We start from the raw sequence: 20,517 nt of genomic DNA, 5'->3' as shown, positions 1-20,517 counted from the left end.
TTCCACTTTAGTCAGGTTGGGATTCACCATTCCTTTGGCTTGGCACATCTCAGCCAACTGGCTCCTTGTCAGGTTGCCATAATCTTCTGCTGACATCCTTGCCTGCTTTCCCTGACTAACTAAGCTAACAAAAAAAATTAAATAAATAAAACTATTGTGATATGAAATTTTGAATGTTTATCATACTGCTGCTTGAGAGTACAAATACATTCTTTAGAGACCACTGTTTACAGGCTACAGGAGTCAAATATCTATACCACTGAATTCCAATATGTGATGTGGTGATCCCACCACTGACAGCCAATTAATATGTGATGTGGATATCCCACCACTGCCAACAATTAATATGTGATGACCCACCACTGCCAACCAGTAATCAAAGAGCCTCAATCCTCACCACTGGCAACAGTGGGGGATGTTCACTGAGAGGATAATAGGTATACACCCAATACTTCCAGATGCAGTTCTCTGCATCAAGTGCAATTTCCCTTAAGAGCACACAGAGACCATTGTCACTCTGGGGATGGTTTCTCCCTCTTTCTCCATATTCCCAATAAGACTCCCCAATGGCACAACTATAGAGTTGAGATCTCAGCTGAGTGACCAAGCCAAGACCTCTAGCACCCTCTCTGTCCAACCAGTGCTTCATGACACACAGTCTTTGAAGTTTGATTTACACACACATACACACACACACACACACACACACACACACACACACACACACACACACACACACACACACACACACACACACCTGGGAAAGGCTTGCACGTGTTTACTAGTTATGCCCCCTTCTGCCCAGACTATAAGGTAGTTTTCACTGCCACCAGTCACACCTGCAAGTTACCTTAAGGCCCTTAACAAAGGGTGTCCAATCTTACTGTGTAATATTAATATTAACACAAATGGTAGTTTGATCAAGAGCAAGGCTATTAGGAGTGGCCCACACAGTGTCGCCAAATAAATATGCAAGTACTCTCAAAACTTAAATATCTCTACACAGGTCAGCCACAATGAAAGGTTTAAATATATTTAATAATGAATAATAAAAGAACAAGACAATACTAAATATATATTCACAGTGACATCAGAGTTCAAAGTTACAGGAAATATTTAAACTAACTTTACAGTACAGGCTCACGTAAATAAAGAAAAAATATCTAAACTAATCTTCACTGTATCCCACTGTATCTAAGAGAATTATACTATCTCATAGTAACTTACTATTAAAGCAAGGCAGATGTGGTGAATGGTTCTTCTTGTTATTGTCAGGTCCAAGACAGAATACAAAATGCTCTGTCTCGCTAACAGACTTCTCAAAATAATATCTAAAATATTACTGCTGGGATAGCTTGCAGACATCATTTCTGATCATCTGACTTCTAGTTCCCAGGCAAAACTCCCATTGCTGAAGCTGACAGTATTTAGAATCTACCTGTAAAAATACTCATACAAGGGCTTTTGCTCAGATCTTTGGCAGGTGCTGGAAGTCATAAAACAATTGCATTCATTCATGCTTCCAACGTAGCAATTAGTTCACCCAAAGACAATACAGAAAGCTTCCTAGTATAATTTTTGTGTCTCTAGCTGCACTGAAGCATCTTTATAGCCTAGCCTATAAAGTAATTTAATTTCAGAGATTTTTTTGCAATGTTTGCTGGACTGATGTTAACCTCCTGCATTCCAGTTTCCACTGTTAAAAGATATACATTTAATCAGTTAAAATAGTGTATGTACATTTCTGACCTCTTCCATTAGGGGCACACTGTGGATACATTTTAAACACAACACTTATTCTTTTCAGCACAAACATCTGTACAGAGCAGTTTGATATATAAATGACATACAGTTCTAATGCATTAGTAACACAAGCATCTTGAATAAATCAGTTTGATATTCAAAAATTACATATAATTATTTACAAAATTCCAGCTAGCTGTGCTGGCAGTACTTTCTATTGTCACAAACACCACCATTCATCATCATCATCATTAACTCCCTTTGTTCCATTTTGTACATTGTGTCAGAGTGTTGTGTTAATTGCCACCATCTCTTACAAGTTCAATAGCAGTCTTTTACCTTCTTCACAGGTCTTCTCTCACAGAATCCATCCATCTCTTTATTGGATGCCTAGTTTCCTTTTGCCTTATTCCTGTCTCTTCCAAATACTCTTTATATATATATATATATATATATATATATATATATATATATATATATGGATCTGCTGTATGTTCGTGAATTTACGTTTCACCGAAATGTAAATTTGCGAACGTATTTCCGCGAAAGTGAGTTTTCACAAAAACGCACTTTCATGTAAATCTATTATTAAAAAAAAAAAAAACAACCCCCCTACTTTAATATTCTCACTCTGAGATTGCACTACAGTGGGGAAAAGGAAATGTTCCCTCATCCCCACTGTACCACAATCTCAGTAACAGTCCCTCTTAGTTGTACATCAACACTAAATGTTGATGTACAACTAAGATAACATGCAAACACATGTTTTCATTCATTTTTCTGCTACACTTTTCTATTTTTAAAACTTTATTACGGAAAAGTGCATTTTCGATAAAACGCACTTTTGCGTAATTACATTAGCAGATTTACATTTCGGTGAAACGAAAATTCGCTAATAAACTGTAGATATATATATATATATATATACCATCAATGCAATATAATTTGGCTTGTTCCCTGACTATCCACTTGAAATACTTCTTGTACCAGAATGTCCTTTGTTTACAGCCCCCAGCTTGTAAAGACCATGGGAACAGTATCACTACATATAACTCCCTACTTCTTTCCTCACAGCTGGCAAGTTTTCCACACTGTCATAATGATATGTAGACTGCTGAATCACTCATCTTTGCTATACATCATAAGGTAAAACTGAGGAATTTGGGAACAGAGCTGCATCTGCATTTCATTATTATTGTAGTGGAGTGTATTTATGCTATGTAACTGTGGCATAAGGCCTTGTTATTTAAGAAATACTTGCCCTGTCTGTTTAAGGAGTGGTCAGGATGAAGATGATGACAGCTACTTTATGCTATAATAGCAGTCCCTATTATCTCATCGCCTAATCCTGGTCTATATACTCAATAGCCCAAATACCCCCTTGCCCACAAGTACTGCGCAGGGGCCATATGGACACAATCAATGCAACATTGTTTTTAATTCTTCTGTCTCCCACCTATACAGGACAGTCTGTCAATATTCACGTACAGCACTAACAGAGATTCAACTTGTATATTTTTCTGCTAAACATCTCCATGCTGTGGCTAACAGTTATTGGGGTGGGTACACCACTAATGGTCAGAAGATAGTAATCTCTATATTGAAAACTATAGTTTTTATTGTTATTTATTTGGTTATTTATTTGAGTTTGCTGACCAGGAAAGTCTGATAGAGTTATTCACCCCTTTCTGGGAAAACCTGGGGTGAAAAGCTCTACAATTTGCAGGCAGATTATACCACCCAAAAGACTCACCACTGCATACCCCTAAAAGACCTTGACTGGCTTATTCTCCCATACTACCTGAAAATACTCAAATCTCACTATAGGCCACAAACTAATATGCTGCTCTGAAAATGTACATCTTTGCAAGGTATAATGCAACTTTATAGTGCAATCAGAAACATCCCATCCAGCAACAAAACACTTATTTCTGTCACAAAATCAAATAATAATGCCAGTGACTCATCTTAGGTTACAAAAAATTGGAACTCCATCGCCTTAGAACTAAGACAAATACACAGACTAAATTTATTTAAACCATCACAGAAAAAAACACTTATTGGACCAATGGCAGTACTTCTGCACAGTTCCAAGATAGTATGTAAATATTACTTATAAAACACTTTTCCCCTCTCATATATGTCTAACTTCCTACTAACTCATATATGCCCATCCTCTTCCCCCATTCCTACCTCACCAAACATTTCTACTTCTGTACTTCTGGCTCATGTTCCACTGCATACTAATATGCTTTATAAAACAAACTGACTAACATCCAAAATTATGAACTCCTTTACAAGTACTAAACTTACCTTACTTCTGAAAGCTCCATTTTTACAAGGGTTAAATGACATAACATCTGGACATATTTCTAACATATCTCTAAACATATATCTCTTTTTCTAGTAACTATATATATTCAATTCCAGTACATACTTATTTTAACATTTCAACTGTAGATCCTAAACTGCACATACAATGTTAATGTACATACATATCTGATTTACAATGAAAAATGACACCACACAATGCATTAATATATGTATGAAAAGTTAATATCTCCTGTATTTTGTAATTGTAAAAACTATGCAGCTTTTTTCTCCAGGGACAATGAAACGCTCCTGCTATGTTAGCTTATGTATGAATTTTGTAATTTTCTTCAAGGCCATACCTGCAGTAACATTGGAGCTTTTCTCCCTATGTTTCTACTAAACATGGGATCAATCCCAGTTGGTCTTTCTGATAAACAAAGATAAATAAATAAGTTATTAGATACACAAATCATAATAGTAATAACAAAAGTCCAAGAAAGAGTTTTGGGGAGTAAGGTAAGTAGCTTTACTGTTCCTGCATTCAAAAACAACTATGAAATGTCAATCTATTTACTTTTGCTGCTTTGCTTGCCAGTTTGTTATTATACCTGTAATATATCTTGTCAATTTATTATACCTGTAATAAATCTAATCATTAAATATGTTACTTCTGTGGTATATTCTACTGAATTATACTCATTGCATTATATTCATACTATGTATATGTACCTGTCATTCATGGAGCTTTCCTCCCCAGGCATCCACCGAAAATGGGCTCACTATGGCCCAGTGGACTACCCCAGTAAACAAATGCAAATAAATAAAAATAAATAAAGGAGTTATGCCACTTTATTCACTGGGACACACTTGAGATAACTGCTGCACTAGTTAGTAGTTTGTTGATTTAAAGGCATGGACAATACATTGTGGAGTAGTAGTGAATGGGAGACTATATCAGAACCCATAGATAGGTCAGTTTACAGTGCAGGTACAAGTATTCCTTGGTCCTTTTGTTGTTGATGGTAATTAAGTAGTACTACAGGGGAAACCATGTTGACAGGGGAACAGAAAAAGGTTGTCTGTTACATATTTTATGGCCTAATGATTAATATATTTATCTAGAACTGTGGACAGTTAAGGAAAGATGGCTATGGGATGATAGTTGGGTAAGTCCAGTGAGGTACCTTCTTAATGCAAAGGGATGGTATATGATTGCTTCCATAGTAATGGGACATAAGGTTCCTTAATAGAACTGTTAACTAGAATGGGTGCAGAACAGGCTAGACTGTTTGTGGCTATTTTGAGGCATTATGTAGGGCGATTATCTGCTTCCAGTGCTGTACATTTAAGTTTGGAGAGCAATTTATTCATGAGGGAGGTGGGAACTATGTGGAGACTGAAAGCTGTGTTTCAATTAGTTATGTGGAGAAGGTTATGTTAATACAGCATTAATTTGTGAGACTAAGGAACTTAAATGTTTGCCGACATTTTCAGCTATTGTGTTTATAGGTGTTGGAGATGCACTGAGTTTTCTGGCCTTACCCTGCTTGAGCAAATGATTGATTGATTGATTGATTGATTGATTGATTGATTGATTGATTGATTGATTGACATTTGACTACTGGGAAAGTCCAACTGGGTAGAAGCCCATTTTCAGCAGAAGCCCACGGAGAAAAGCTTCAAATTATTACAAAACATTTTAAGAACAATAATTTTACAATCTTCAAAAATAAAACAAACATCTGCTGTTTAAATAATTATAACAAATTAGAAATAATATAAAAACACCAGTTAAGAATTGAGACAAGTTATATGACAATTATTTAATATTTAGAGACATTTTAGACAGTTTGTATAGAAATTAAATGTAAGTTAGTCTAATACAAATATGAATTTCAGTATGAAGTTAGAGAAAAAGAGGCTTATGGTATATTTAGAGAGAAAGTCAGAGAAGAGAATTTGATAGAAATAAGGAAGTAAGTGAAGAATGAAGAGTAAGGAGGTATAAGGTATGAAAAGATACTTGCTCACATTTAGGGATATGGTTTATCCTGGTTTTGTGCAAGAACAGATTTTAACTAGGAATTCTTCCAGATCGGTTTGAAAGATTGGAGGGAGGGTATTGATCTGATGGATACAAGTAAGGAGTTCCAGGCTTTAGCAACCTTTTACAAGTACAGACAATGCCCAGAAGATTTAATAGGTTTGTAAACAGATAGGAGTTTTTGTCACTGGATTGCAATGACCAACTGGGAACATAATTGTGTAGAATGTTTTTTAGTGTTGGTCAGGCAGATGGATGCTGGATAATTTTATAGATAGTCAGAAGACCTGGGTCCTCTCCTGGTTGGTCTTGGGTCCTCTCCTGTTTGGTCCTGGGTCCTCTCCTGTTTGGTATCTACTTATCTGAAGTGCAGGCCAACACGAAGGGAGTCTGGCTGACAAAGTTCGCAGACAATTGCAAGTTGGGAGCCATAATTAACTCCCCAAGTGATGTTGTCATCCTACAGAAAGGTGTCACTGAGACCAATGACTGGTGTCAGAACCATGGCCTTAAGTGCAATGCCAAAAAATGTGTCATCATCCGCTTTGGGAAAAACCCAGTTCTCATGAATTGCTACATCGATGGTAGTCCACTGAACATAGAAGGCATCATAAGATATCTGGGAACACATGTTGACAGCAACCTCTCTTTTGACCACCACATTGCCACTGTGGTCAGAAAGTCCTTCTATGTGGCACATCTCATTACTAAAGGTTTTGCATCCAGGAAGAAAGATGTCATTGCCTCCCTCTACTCTTCCCTCATTAGGCCAATCATCGAGTACAATGCCCCATTTGGCATGTACCTCACTAGACACCTACAACAACTGGAGAGGCCGCAAAAATACCTCACAAAGAGGATCTTAGGCCTTAAACACTTGTCCTATATGGACAGACGCAAAAAACTCTAACTAGTCCCTGTCTCATATCGCCTACTTAGAGGCGATCTCTGCTTGACTTACAAAGCCATGTCTGACCCAGCTCTGTTATAAATGCTAACAATCCCTCCGCACGACATGCTCCAGAGACCTCAACCTCATTACCACAATCAACAGAACAACCTGGAGGGAGAGGTTCATAACCCAGAGACTGCCCATGCTATAGAATAGACTTCCCATACATGTCAAGCAGAGTACCTCACTGGCCCTCTTCAAGAGAAATCTTGATGAGTGGATGGGAAATAGAAAATTCACCCCGGGGATCACTCCAGTGGCTCTACTTGACAGAGGCACTGGGAACTAAGGTTGGGTGGCATGATGCCAGGGTAATCCTATGGGCTAGGCTTGTAAAGGCTCCAGGGCCATTAGCCTAGTACACACCTATGAATCTAAGATGTGCATGTGTTAGTTGATAAGGCTGTTCTAACCAATTTAGGCTTTTTAGTGTGATACAGTGGTCAGTTCTGAAAGGGGTATTTGCTGGAAATTTAGCAGCTTTGTTACAGAATTGTTCAAGTTTTAATTTTTGTGAAGCCTGGAGGTTAGTATGGATGGGAACACCATAAAGAAGTGCCGGGAGGAGATAAGTAGTGGCAAGTGTAGTTTTAGCTGTGTCGGTGATAACGTTTGTGGCTCTGTAAAGCATCCCTAGGTTTTGATGAGGTTTTTCTTATGTAATTTTGTATAGGCAACTTGAATGTAAGATTATCATCCACTATCCCTCCTAATACTTTGCTATGAGAAGTGACTTCAGTGGTTGTATTATCAACAGAGAGGATTTTAAATTTAGTTTTTTTCTTGAGAGGGGGATTTAGGGAAAAAAAGTAGTAGTTTGGTCTTTCTTGGGTTGAACATGAGTTGTGAGTTACAAAGCCATATTTCTGTGGCTATTAAAGCTTCCTGAGTAATTTTTTGATGGTGTATTATGTTGTCAGATGTGCAAATGAGAGTGGAATTATCCATGTATTGTACTAGGGTGGCCAGTTGTGTGGATGTATAGAGGGTGTGCCTAAAAATGTTAAAGAGGAGGGGAGTAAGGATAAAGCCTTGTGGCACACCAGTGGTGACTGGGAGTGCCATTTTGTTTACCGATACCAATTGGACAGGTAGCTTTTGAGCCACAGTAGGGTGGGCTGGGAGAGACCTAGTGAGGATATTTGAAGTAAAAGTTTGCTATGATAGACTGTGTCAAAAGCTTCAGACAAGTATAGAAATAAGGAAGAGACTGTTAACTGTAGCTTTATTGGCAGTATCTATATAAGTTAGAATGGCAGTGCTAGTACTGTGAGAAGAATGGAAGACATGTTGTGTGAGAGATAGGAGTTCTTCCTGCAGGAGATAGTTTAGCAATTGTTTTTGAATACATTTTTCAATTATTTTGGTGAGGGGAGATAAGACTGGTATAGATCTAAAGTTATTAATGTCTGTTGAATTTTCTCCTTTGTGCAGATGGGTAGTGTGTGACTTTTTCCAGAGGGAGGGAATATGGGATTACTGGATTGACCTATTTATAATGATTGAGACAGGATAGGCAATGCTATTGGCTGCTATTTTTAGGTACTCACTTGGAAGCTCATCAGCTGAAGAAGAGCATGGTTTAAGTTTGCTTAAGAATAGTTTATATAGAATGTGGGCACAGGTTTGAAGGTAAAAGTGGATGTGGTAATATGTGGCTGTTGGGCAGGGTTGGGATTAGATGCTAAGCCATCCTTGGTTAGAGATGCTATCTATAAAACAAGAGTTGAACTGTATTGCAATTTTAAGTGGCGAGTTATTGGGAGAGGGGTTTGGGCTGAATTTTTGGCTGGGATGTAAAATCATTTTAATGGATGTCCAAAATTTTTTAGGGTTGTGTTAAGTATTATTCTGAAAATTATTATAGTTTTGTCAGTAATCATTAACAATAGCTGAAAAGTGTGCCATATCTTTTTTTTTTTAATTGCTTTTTTTTCTCTTTGATGTAGCACTATATTTTCTTATTCATGTGCAGTTGTCTGCTGTTTGCATGATGCAGATGAACAATGGATGACAATCTTAACATGTGCAATCCTACTCTGTCATGCTGCTATGTACAGTATTCTTCTTATGACTGTCTTTGGGGGGAGGGCTTGTGTGCTTTTGCTGATATTATTGGATAATTTATCCTTCTGGGGTCTAGTATTGAATATCTTCTTTAAATTGAAATATGTGTCGTTCTTGTTAACCTTGCTTCTTATGTACTCGCCGGTGAGTCGATACTTGGAATTTCATTTAGGCTGCACTTGTGTAATCCTAAATGACAATAAAGTTTACTTTGACTTTGAATATTTTGGAGAACCATTCTTTCCATGTTTTTTTCTCTATTCTGCATTAGCATTTTAATATTTTTGGATAGCCAAATTGCATTATTTGTTTTAGTCTCTTTCTTCTAGGATGTGCAAGGCTATTTAGGATATTTAGAAATGTATTGAATTTATTTACACCATCAATCTAAGGGGATATTTTTAGGAAGTTCCAGTTAATAGATGATAGTGTAGTAATGAACATTTCTGGGTTAAACTAGGGAAGGTTGCATGTTGTTTTATAAATATACTGTTTAGCTGGATGTGTGAATGCCTGGTCATATAGATTGAGAGATGAACACTGAGAGATTCTGATATTGTACCTGTGCTGGTGTATTTGCTTGGGTCTGATATTAAGATTTAGGGCAGATCAGAATTGCCTAAAGCTATTTGAATTTTGATGAACATGTTGAAAATTATTGCAGTAGTTTGCTTTATCTGCTAGTATTTTTTTTCTGGATTTCTCAGCTGGTGGTAGTTTTGAAGATGTAATGCAGAAGTTTATTGGACAGACATATTTTCCATGTTTTGTCCCTTGTTGTCATGATGACTTTAGTTTTGTGGGTTAGCCATGTGGCAGGACTGGCTTTAAGTCTGTTTTCCTTTCTGAGGCTTGTGCATTAAGTATGTTGAGAACCTATTTTTTGAAATACAGCATATCATCAAATAGCATTAGCAGCTGAGACTGATTGCATTGTTGAAGTGTGGTCTTGAAATTGTTGTTATATGGTTGATATCTTTCTAGGTTGCAGAGGTCAGCTTTGATAGTTTTTTTGCGGCTTTTCTTTTTGCTTGGGTCCGGGGTAGCCACTTAATGTATCAGTTAGGATGCTGGCATGTAGTATTTTGCTGAGGTCATTTGTCAAGATCCAGTTAAAGATTGAAGCCTTGTCAGTATTTTTGTTCATTCTGGTTGGTGCACCGATTAGATGACTGAACCTGAATAGATCTATTGACTGATTTTTGATGTCTAAAGCATTACTTACCCTGTCTATGTTGACATCTCCTAGTATTACAACTTCTGTTAAGATGTTTGTGCTAGCCCAAGAAAGTATGCCTTCCAGGGTTGGTATGTTATTATTGGATGATGTATATATAGGGTTATTACGTGTATGATGCTGTTTTTTTCTGTTTTGAGGGAGGAGATAAATAGCACATCATTGATAAAAGTAGGTACAGGGGTGGGATAATGATGGAGATCTAAGGAGGTAGAGTGATAATTGCGTATATAATAGTTGCTGTTCCTGTTTTGCTTTCTGATATAATCTTAGTTTATTATGAACTTGAGGGAGTATTTCCTTATCTCTAATATGAAATTTGAACTAGGTTACCTGGTTTATATGAGGATATCTAGGAGTGGATCTCAGCAACTGTGCTACATAACATCTTTGCATTTAGGGCATAGATGTTTGGGTCTATGTTAAATCATCGAACGCTTAAAAGTGAACGGTGATTTATTGAACCCATGTAAGTGAAAGCTTGCAATTTTGAATGCTTAGAACAGCGATTTTTATCCAAGGGAAGAAAAAAAATCGCTGTTCCACAAAACAAACAAAACATTTTAAAAACATTACATAAAGTGGGGGGCTTCCCTCCACACCCCCGATGTAGGGCTGTGCCCCCACACACCCCTACTTAAATATACCAACTCTGAGATCGCACTACAGTCACAAAAATGGCAAAGTAACAGAAGTGGCTAAGTGATTTCTTTCCCAGGGAAAGAATTCGCTTATATGCCGTTTCGCTATTTTGCCTTTTCGTGATTTCAAGTTCGATCAAGATGCATTCAAAAGAATGCATCTTTGATCATTTAATAGGAACCCTAGATGTTCAAAGAGCAATGTTTTTTTATGCCTGGAATGCATTGTGTAACATTGTGGTGGAGGAACATTAACTGCTGGACTAAAATTGGAATGAATGACTCTGCAGTTCTGGAGTTGTGTTCTATTGTGTCTTGTGTTTCCCTTTCAATTTGTAAAGGGAGTTGACTTTTGGGGACTGAAAAATTTCTTTAGCATACTTTAATTTCATGAGATTTATAGTTGTGGTTCAGTTATATTGCTGGCGCAGGGTAGAGATGAAGACAGTTGAATGCCATTTTGTGTAGTGAATTCTTATGTGCTTAGCTGTGTGTGTGATATGATGAAATGGAGATGAAGAAAAGAAAGGTGGAAGTAAGTGTCACGTATGTGAGCACTGTGTTGGTGTCTTGGCAAAGGTAAGATATTTATACAACAGTTGGAGTTAAGATGGAACAAGATTATAATCAATAGAATGCAAATCATGAACATCCTCAGTATATGCATTACACATTCATGAATGCCTTCTTTTGTCAGCATTCTAAAGGGATTGTGAGATCATCATTTATGGCCATCACTGACATTTATAGGGTTTATTCTACTGAAGACATGCACTGTCTGCAACAGTTAGAGTGAAGTCTTTTAAGTAACAAGTGTGTTAATTTAATTTAAGAAAACTCTTTTTACAACTTAATGAAAGTTTATAGAGTTTCAGTTATGAATATTTGCAGTGATTTCTCCTAAATTTGATTTGCTAGAAGATAGAAATAGTAATTTTGAAAAGAACATGTATAAATGCATGTCATATATAAGTTCACTAATGTGATTAATGCTTAACATCTTTATCTGAAAATATTGGCAATAAAAATCACCTCTGGCCTGCAAAGTTAAAAAAAGAAAAATTCTTGGTCAAACAAAGCTAGGGAAATGTTTATGCAGGATCATTTGTTCCACACCCTAGTTTATAAAATAGTGTTCTCCATGATTGTGTCTATATCACACAAGTATGTTTTTGTCCTCCTCCTCATGTCTGATCTGCTGTTGGGTAATATCTACACCCACCTGTTCATAGGTTCATAGGTGTGTACTAGGCTAATGGCCCTGGAGCCTTCACAAGCCTAGCCCATATGATTACCCTGGCATTGTGCCACCGGACCTTAGTTTCCAGTGCCTCTGTTGAGTAAAGCCACTCCAATTAATCCACCAATATTATAGATTACATAGATAAGTACTAAGCTAGCTGCTGCCTTTGTGGGACACTTTAATCATAGCCAGTTTCCCTTTTTGTACTCACATTAAACTATCCCATTTGGTTACAGACTGGTCTTACCCATCCCATGGTCAATAATTATATATTACCCTAATGAGAATAACTGTGATTATACCATAGTACCATAGATGATTTTAGGGGACTCAAGCATGGGATAAAGCATTTAGAGCTGCCTGTGTCCATTAGTGGTATGCAGGGCAGTTTCTCATCATAGATCCAAGTTGTACTTGAATGTGGATAGTGATGAACTTTGTTTTATGTGGATGGGGAGTCTGTTCCAGAGCAACAGTATCCTCTGGGATATACCTGTCCATCCAAACTGCTCTGTTAATGGTGCAAAAGAGGTTTAAATGTGTAGGCTAAGTATTTCTGATGCCGTTTAACTTGCTGCTGTGCAGTAAATCTGTCAGTATTGAGTCAGAGGATGCCTTATATGCCAGACATAGGTCACCACTTAGCAGTCTGTAGGATACCGAGTATAGTGACAGGACTTTGAGTTGGTACATGTAGGACATGTTGTTTAGGCCTTTTGTCCTTTTAGTAAGGAAGCTCTGTTGGCATTCAAGTTGTTGCATGTGTTTGAACTGTTACATACCAAGGGGCATTATATTCAATGAATGGCCTAATGAGGGCTGAGTAAATAGTTAAAACCCTTCAGAATATGTCTAAGATTCAAAATAGGGAGTTACACTGTCAGATGAACCAAAACCCAGTATTACTCTTGGCTTACTTCACAAGCCATTTGCCAGTTACTATCTGTGCCTACCAAAAGTGCACCCCCCCCGTGTCTCCTTTCTCCATACAGTGTGTGTAGCCACTGACATTTTCAGTATATACACACAGCTTTCACATGAAAACTACCTCATCTCAAAGCCATTTTCCCAAAAGACACAGATATGAAGGCATAACCATATTATTCTTGGTAAGCAGTGATATAAAATGCTGAGGAGGGATATGTACAAAATGCCATTCAAGTTATGGCCTCATAGTGGTCTGCTTTCTGTGATGCTTCCCTCACTGTTTCTGTGACACACCATGTCAGATGGCAGTGTATGTATTGCTATAATGCAAACAAGTGGTGAGTGATGAGGATCAGGGTTAAATGTTAATCCCTCAGAATGTGATAGGATATAACAGTTTTTTTTCCTATTAGTATATTAATTGTGTATAATGCTGCATTTTTAGAATGGATGGCGACAAACTATTTCTCTATAAAAACAGCCAACAAGCCTGCTTAACAAAACTGTTCTGTGATACAGTAAACTACCAAAAACTGACATATTGCAGCTTGTTTTTGCTTTCATTCCAGTGCAATTATTTTACTGCTTCTCTCGATTGCAACATGTACTCCACACCAAGCATATATTTTTCACAGAACTATAGTTCATAAAATATTTTCTTTTATTTTTTTTGGACATGTACATGTGTGTGCGTACACTCGTGTGTGTGTGTGTGTGTGTGTGTGTGTGTGTGTGTGTGTGTGTGTGTGTGTGTGTGTGTGTGTGTGTGTGTGTGTGCGTGCAAAATATCCTTACTGTTTTGCTATTTGCTGTTTGTGCAACTATAGAATAAATGATATACTTCTGTTGCTAATGTATTATTTTCTCTACCATTTTTAAATAAAGAACACTGGTGAAAATCTACTTTTAATAGCCCCCCCCCCCCCCAAAGAAAAGATAGGCTGACATCTCAATTGTTGTGTGTTGTAAGAATAGGTTGTTCCTAATTAAGTATGTAAAATGCTCTGTCATTTACAAACTCGGCATTCATCATTAGATTTAAAAACAAAGACCAAAACAAAGAATCTGAAAAAGAAACAATAAATAGATAAATAAAACTGCCAAATTGCTATGTTAATGAAAGGGTATTGTTTTCAGTCTTCAGTGCTATGGCTTGATGAAACTATTGCACAGTTTATTATTCTACACCAGTGGGGGCATTGTTCTACCCTTGTGGCACAGATGTTGAGACCCACTGTCATTCCTCCTTAAATCCAAATGAAATATTTTTTCTTCCCATATGCAGTAAATGAAAACAGATAGGAATGTGATACACTATAACATCTGCACACGTGCAAGAAAAACAGGTCATTTTTCTTAGGTGCAGTATTTTTTTAATTACAAGTATATCTGATACATAGCAAATTCATTCCCTGCATTTAGCTCTACAAATCACATTTTTTTCTTGATTTCATTTGAATGTGTCTACTGTTCATGGCCCCATATGTATAGAATCACTTACCCATTTATTTATTTATTAATTTACTCACTTCTGCAGAGGTAGTGCAACTGATGCTAACATTGATGTGGAATCCTGTAATTATTTATCAAAGTCTGAAAATGTATTATCCTTTCTTCCTGATAGTAATTAGTTACCATAGCATCTAATACGTAAATGTGCCCTGAGCACACCATTAACAGTTAAATGGAGGATTCAATTTAACACATGATTATATCTTTCATAAGTCATTACATTATGAAAGTCAATGTCACACATGCTGAGACAATCACAGGATTAGAAGAGGAACGAGGAGGGACTCCTCATTTACAGACCCAGAGCTAGGGTTACACACCAGACATAAAGTTCAAATGTACCATGGGCAGTTTAGGAATATTAAGTGAAGCAAGCATTTCTTACAGCCTAAGACAATATTTTTGCTACACTGGACAGTCAAAGTTTTCATAATTTTGTTAGGCTTAGTAGGATCTGTAATATTATTAATCTCTTGTATTTAAAGACTTCATAAACCAAAATCAGAATAATATACTTGTTATTAGCATGGATCACCCACGTGTGGCATAGACAATATTGTGATTGGTAACTCAGATTGTGTTACAGTGTTTGTTGCAGATACAAGTCTGTGTAGAAAAATAAAAGTATACTGCCCTGGCACAGCAAAAACACATTTTACTCTGAATTATATTTCTGTTTCACTAACGACTTGGTTCAACATCTCTACAGTTTAAACATTGGTAATTTTAAAATTTCAAATATAGGGGAACAGAAGTTGTTCATATTTTTGCATGCAATAAGGCACTATGTGCTAAAAAACAGCCAGAGTTCTTACTTGTATTGAAAATGGAACTATGTTACATAAGCAAGTTATGGAAATAAATAGTCAACATGCATGAATTACGAAACTTGTTTCTGTAAGAGTTAAATTTAAGGGTCATAAAAATTACTAAACTATAGAAAACTTATATCAATAAAAGTTTTGTAAAAGAAATATGATATACGAATCACACTGAAAAAAATGCATCTGTAATCAGTGCACTGATTATGAGTAGCCGTTACTCCTCAAGGCCATATATGTGATGATTAGGTGGTTAGCTATATCTTGGAAAGAAGGCACAAGGTACTTTACATGGAACTGTGTTAGCTACACAAGAAACTGTATTAGCATTGTGCATACTCTATGATAACTGCTTTTGGGAAAACTGTAGGTATTGTTTTCCCTGACAGTTTCATGACTCAGAAAGGGACTAGTGACCAGTCCACCTACCTAATTAATAAGCAAATAAGGAAATAAAATCAATCAGTCAATTAATAAATAAATTATTTTGCATACAGAATGAACTCTACATCTGTCACTACCTAAAGTATAGTCCCGGAGACCTGGATGCATAGAATATCTGTTAGTTGTTTTATTGCATTGTTATTTATCAGGAAAGTAGAAATAAATCAGGCCTTCAGGTTTTGCAGGATGACGTGCATCTTTGCTCACTCTAGATGACAGAGCTCAGGTAAGGGCCTCCCTGTACTGTTAAACTATTGAAGCCATGATAAAGGACTCTTACAGAACTCTGTGACATATGAGTACCTTTTTTCTGTTGTTTTACAGCACTAACTACTACCTATCTAAGGTCTCCATCTGGCCATCCTCTTCCCACTAGTTTTGGGTTTAGTTAATGAGCAGGTAAAGCCATTATCTAGTAGCTAGTGGTACTTGTTAATATCCCTTAATTCTTAGGTATGAATGTTCAGTTATGTCACTGCAGTTCCATCATGCCAACATACATTGACATGCTGAACACGTGCCTCCCCTCCATCTACTAGTCTTTAACCCCATTAGGGTGACTGAAACAATATATTCCCCTGGAAAAGTGAAATGGACCCCCTTGCTAACCAGCTTTTTCTCCCACTGCCAACCTGTCAGTGTAGGAATCATTAGTTCAGTCCTAGACACCTAGCACCAATAAACATCCTGTTGCTCCACCAGCAGGATAGTTTTAGAGTCCTGATTTTCTAAAATGTTGCCCAGTGGTATGGTACAATAAAACTGTAAGGGGATTCTGAATTCCAAAATTTGATATTACCCATTATTTTTACTACTCTTAATGTGAGGGAGCAATCCTCCATTTCCTATCTCCTGTGAGGGTAGGAGACATTTTTGGAAGATCATAGTGTAGATGTGTCATTAGAAAGAATAACATGGAATAGTGAAAATAAATAAATACATAAATAAAAAGCCATAAGAGGTAAGCTAGAGTCCCCATCATAGTGCCAAATTATGAAAACTATGTGGGAAAAGACTTGAAATGCTTGGCTGTTTGGTCTGGTTTCCAGTTGTGATACCTTCAGTATGGAGTTTGCAAGTCTTCTCTGCATCTATGCAGGTTTCCTCCCATATCCTAATGGTGTAAGGTTGGTTATATTGTTGAGGCTACAGCGCATATGTGCGATCATGCAAACGTATTTCAGTGTACTGGCTTGCCATTCCTGCTTTAGGTCTGCTGCTTGGTGTAATATGCTTTGGCTCCTAAATGTAAGAGTGGCCTTAGGTCAACTGGTACCCTAGGCAAAAGGGCTCCATGGTGCCCCCTACCACACCATCTGGTGCCTCCATCCTGGTCTACCTACACCAAATAAATACTGGAAAAGCACCCCTGCTACAGCGGTGCCCTAGGAGGCTGCCTAGTTGGCCTATGCCTAAGGCCGGCTATGCCTAGATGGTAATGAAAATGGGCGATGGATGGATAGATAGATAGATAGATAGATAGATAGATAGATAGATAGATAGATAGATAGATAGATAGATAGACGAATGGATGGATGGATGGATGGATGGATGGATGGATGGATGTGGAAAAAGGGAAGAGTTCATGCCATTAATGGTGAACTTTAAAAATATGCTTATTTTCATGGCCTGGTAATTAAAACAGACAAGCAAAAGAAAGTGGCTGCTTAATATTAAACAATGCCATGTGGGGGTGTAATTTCAAAGCAAGAAATAAACTCTTAGAAAAAGCAACCTGCATAGTCATGTATAATTAGTACAGCATGAATGAGATTACTGAATGTACAATCCAGTTTCAAATGCAACTCTGACATATGATGGATAATCTAATTATACCCCGAATAATGAGAATCCTTAAGGTTTAACTCCATGAAACTTACAGCTTGCATCATGGTGCCAAAACACATTACAGGTCTACACTATATCAGCCCTATGCATTACTGTCATATTATTAGTAAACCAGAAAGAGTTGTCTCAGAGACTTTCCCCTCAAACCTGTTGTCACTTGTAGATGTGATCTAAGTACTCCAACAGAAGCTGATTCATTTGTAAAAACTTTACCTTTGCATTAAAAAGAATGACATATTATTCCATGCTAGATGGACTATCCTGTCCTTAACTGCCAGTTTCTTTCATATATTATGTATGTATATTTCACTCACAGACATGCACACAAGAGAGAGAGGAAGAGCACCAACACTAGTTAGTCTGAGTTGCTGAGTTGCTTGTTGCTGTTAGCTTATTTAGCTTTCAAGACTGCATACTCACTAATGAGATCAATGATCAGAAAACTGCAGGTTCTGCCATCACATAAGGAAGCATATATTGTCCTATACGTAGTAGTCTCTTCTTTAGTCATTTATTTTTCTATGCTAGACTAAGTTTATTTACAAAACACAGTCAAAATGAATTACAGTGGATTCAACATAACATCTGGAAATTAGACTTAACAAAGACAAACTTTTGAAGAATTTCAACTCAGGAATACAGAATGTCCTTATTTTAGTAACTGTGAAAAGGCAGCTGGTCACTTCACTTCATCAAACCACAAATATTGACCTTTTAAATGTAGTTGTTACTTTTATATGATGCACTGATCTATATATTGTTTGATGACATACAACTGCAGTAGAAACTGTTTCATCCAAGCCCTAGTTTCCTAGTTTTGGATGTTCTTTTAGTTAGGATAAGCAAGTAGGCTATGGACTGAGAGTTTATGTTATTTTTCATAGGTCAGGCAGCCAGTAGTGCTGTAGAGGGGAACCGAACCTATCCTTGCTAAAGCTGCTGCCTCCTTTGGGTATGCTATTTTACTTCCAGTTATGTCAGAACCCAAGTAAATGTGTTTCACATCCCATTCACTTACAGATGTTTCTGCTTTGTGTAGCCAAACTGCCACATCACATCTGACAGAAAAAGAGTGTATGAGAGGAATGTCAATAATCAATGAAAACTTAACTAACTATATTATATATGTGTGTGTCTGTGTGTATAAACATGTAAGAAAGGATAGACATTAAGCACTTATTGATGATTCTTCACCCTATGCTGCATGCTTTTTTTTTTTTCAGGCAGAATCAAAACCACTGGCAAAAGTAAAACTTTTCCAGAAAGTTGCATGACTCTCATTGAAGAAGGTTAAATGCAATTATCAAAAATTATAGAAGTTAGCTGTTCATATAATATAACAGAATTAGTTTCATCAGTAAGTTAACAATGGAATGTTCTACCTTTACACTGCAATGCTGATAACTGATTTTGAAAATGCAAGTACATGTACTTAGTAAGGATATTCCACTTAAGGTACAGCAAAGTTTCCTACTTCATTCCCTAGTATAAGCTTCTATGTATTATGACAAAATATAGTGTATGTATTTTTACATTCATCCAGGTTTATACTATTTAACAGACAATATACTAAACTGAAAACAAAATCAAGCAGCAAAGAACAGCAGAAAATTCTTATGAAATTAAATGGTGGTAAACATATTACATGTTAATAATAAAGGTTACTTATACTTATTTTTAAAGGTATGAAAGCAAATCATCTATGAACATTTTATGAATACAAAGGGGAGACTAAACCAATGTTTGTAAGTTAGAGGGAAAAGAAAGGATGAAATGAATTAATAAAAAGAAAGAAAGACTGGAAAAGGTAAGGAAGTAAACAGGGGACAACTGTCTAAGTAAAATTAGTTGCAGCCAGGTGTATTTGACATAAGAGGGAAGTAAGGCAACTCTATAAATTAGTATTGAACCAAAACTGGTTAGAACTTGAAGTGATGTTGACTGAAAGATTATTGTGACTACACAAGGAACAGGGTGAAAGGGAAATAAAGCAAGAAACTATGAGTTCCATCAAGGCAAGAATATGTTTTGAAACTGGAAAAATTAGGAGGGTGTTTACAAAAGACAAGAAGAAGATTAGTGGATTTATTATTTCTGTTGCAGGCAATGATGTACCGCAGGCATACTAGATGTACTTCAGAGAATACATTTTATTTTCTAAGAAACGTACAGAGGCCAACACATGTACATAACTGTCTGAAATAATGTCTTCAACAAAGAACTATACACAACTTCTTTTTGAATAAGCCCACTAATTTGAAAAATAATCTATTTTAATTACTGTGATTATAGCATTTGAAAAAGATCTGTCATTCTTCAGCGTGAGGAGTAAGCATTTTGAATGTAAGGTGGGGGCAGTAATACAAGGATGTGAGTACAAAAATTAATCTTTCTGGCTACTCCGCAGGTTTCTGGGCACAACAATTGGGGACATAGGATAATAGCTTATGTATTGTGAAAGGTCATGAATGATATGGGACGTAATAACTAACGTTGTTAGTCTTGGGACAGCACAGATGGAAATCACATACTTTCCCACAACTTTATAATAAGTACATTAATCTACAAGATCGTCTGAGTGAATACATTAACGTTCTATGCCTAAAAGTGTTAAGATTGATTACGGTTTTCCCCTTGTGCTATGAAAAATCATTTTAAGTACCCAAATACTGCTTGGTGCTCTTTTGTCTTCAGGCCTGCACCTGAAACCGCTTTGCACACTACT

This window comes from Protopterus annectens, chromosome 3.part0 (assembly GCF_019279795.1).
Source record: "Protopterus annectens isolate FY-2018-M chromosome 3.part0, PAN1.0, whole genome shotgun sequence".
Classification (NCBI taxonomy): Eukaryota; Metazoa; Chordata; order Ceratodontiformes; family Protopteridae; genus Protopterus; species Protopterus annectens.
The sequence above is the reverse complement of the archived record's forward strand: the minus strand, read 5'-3'. Positions refer to the sequence as shown.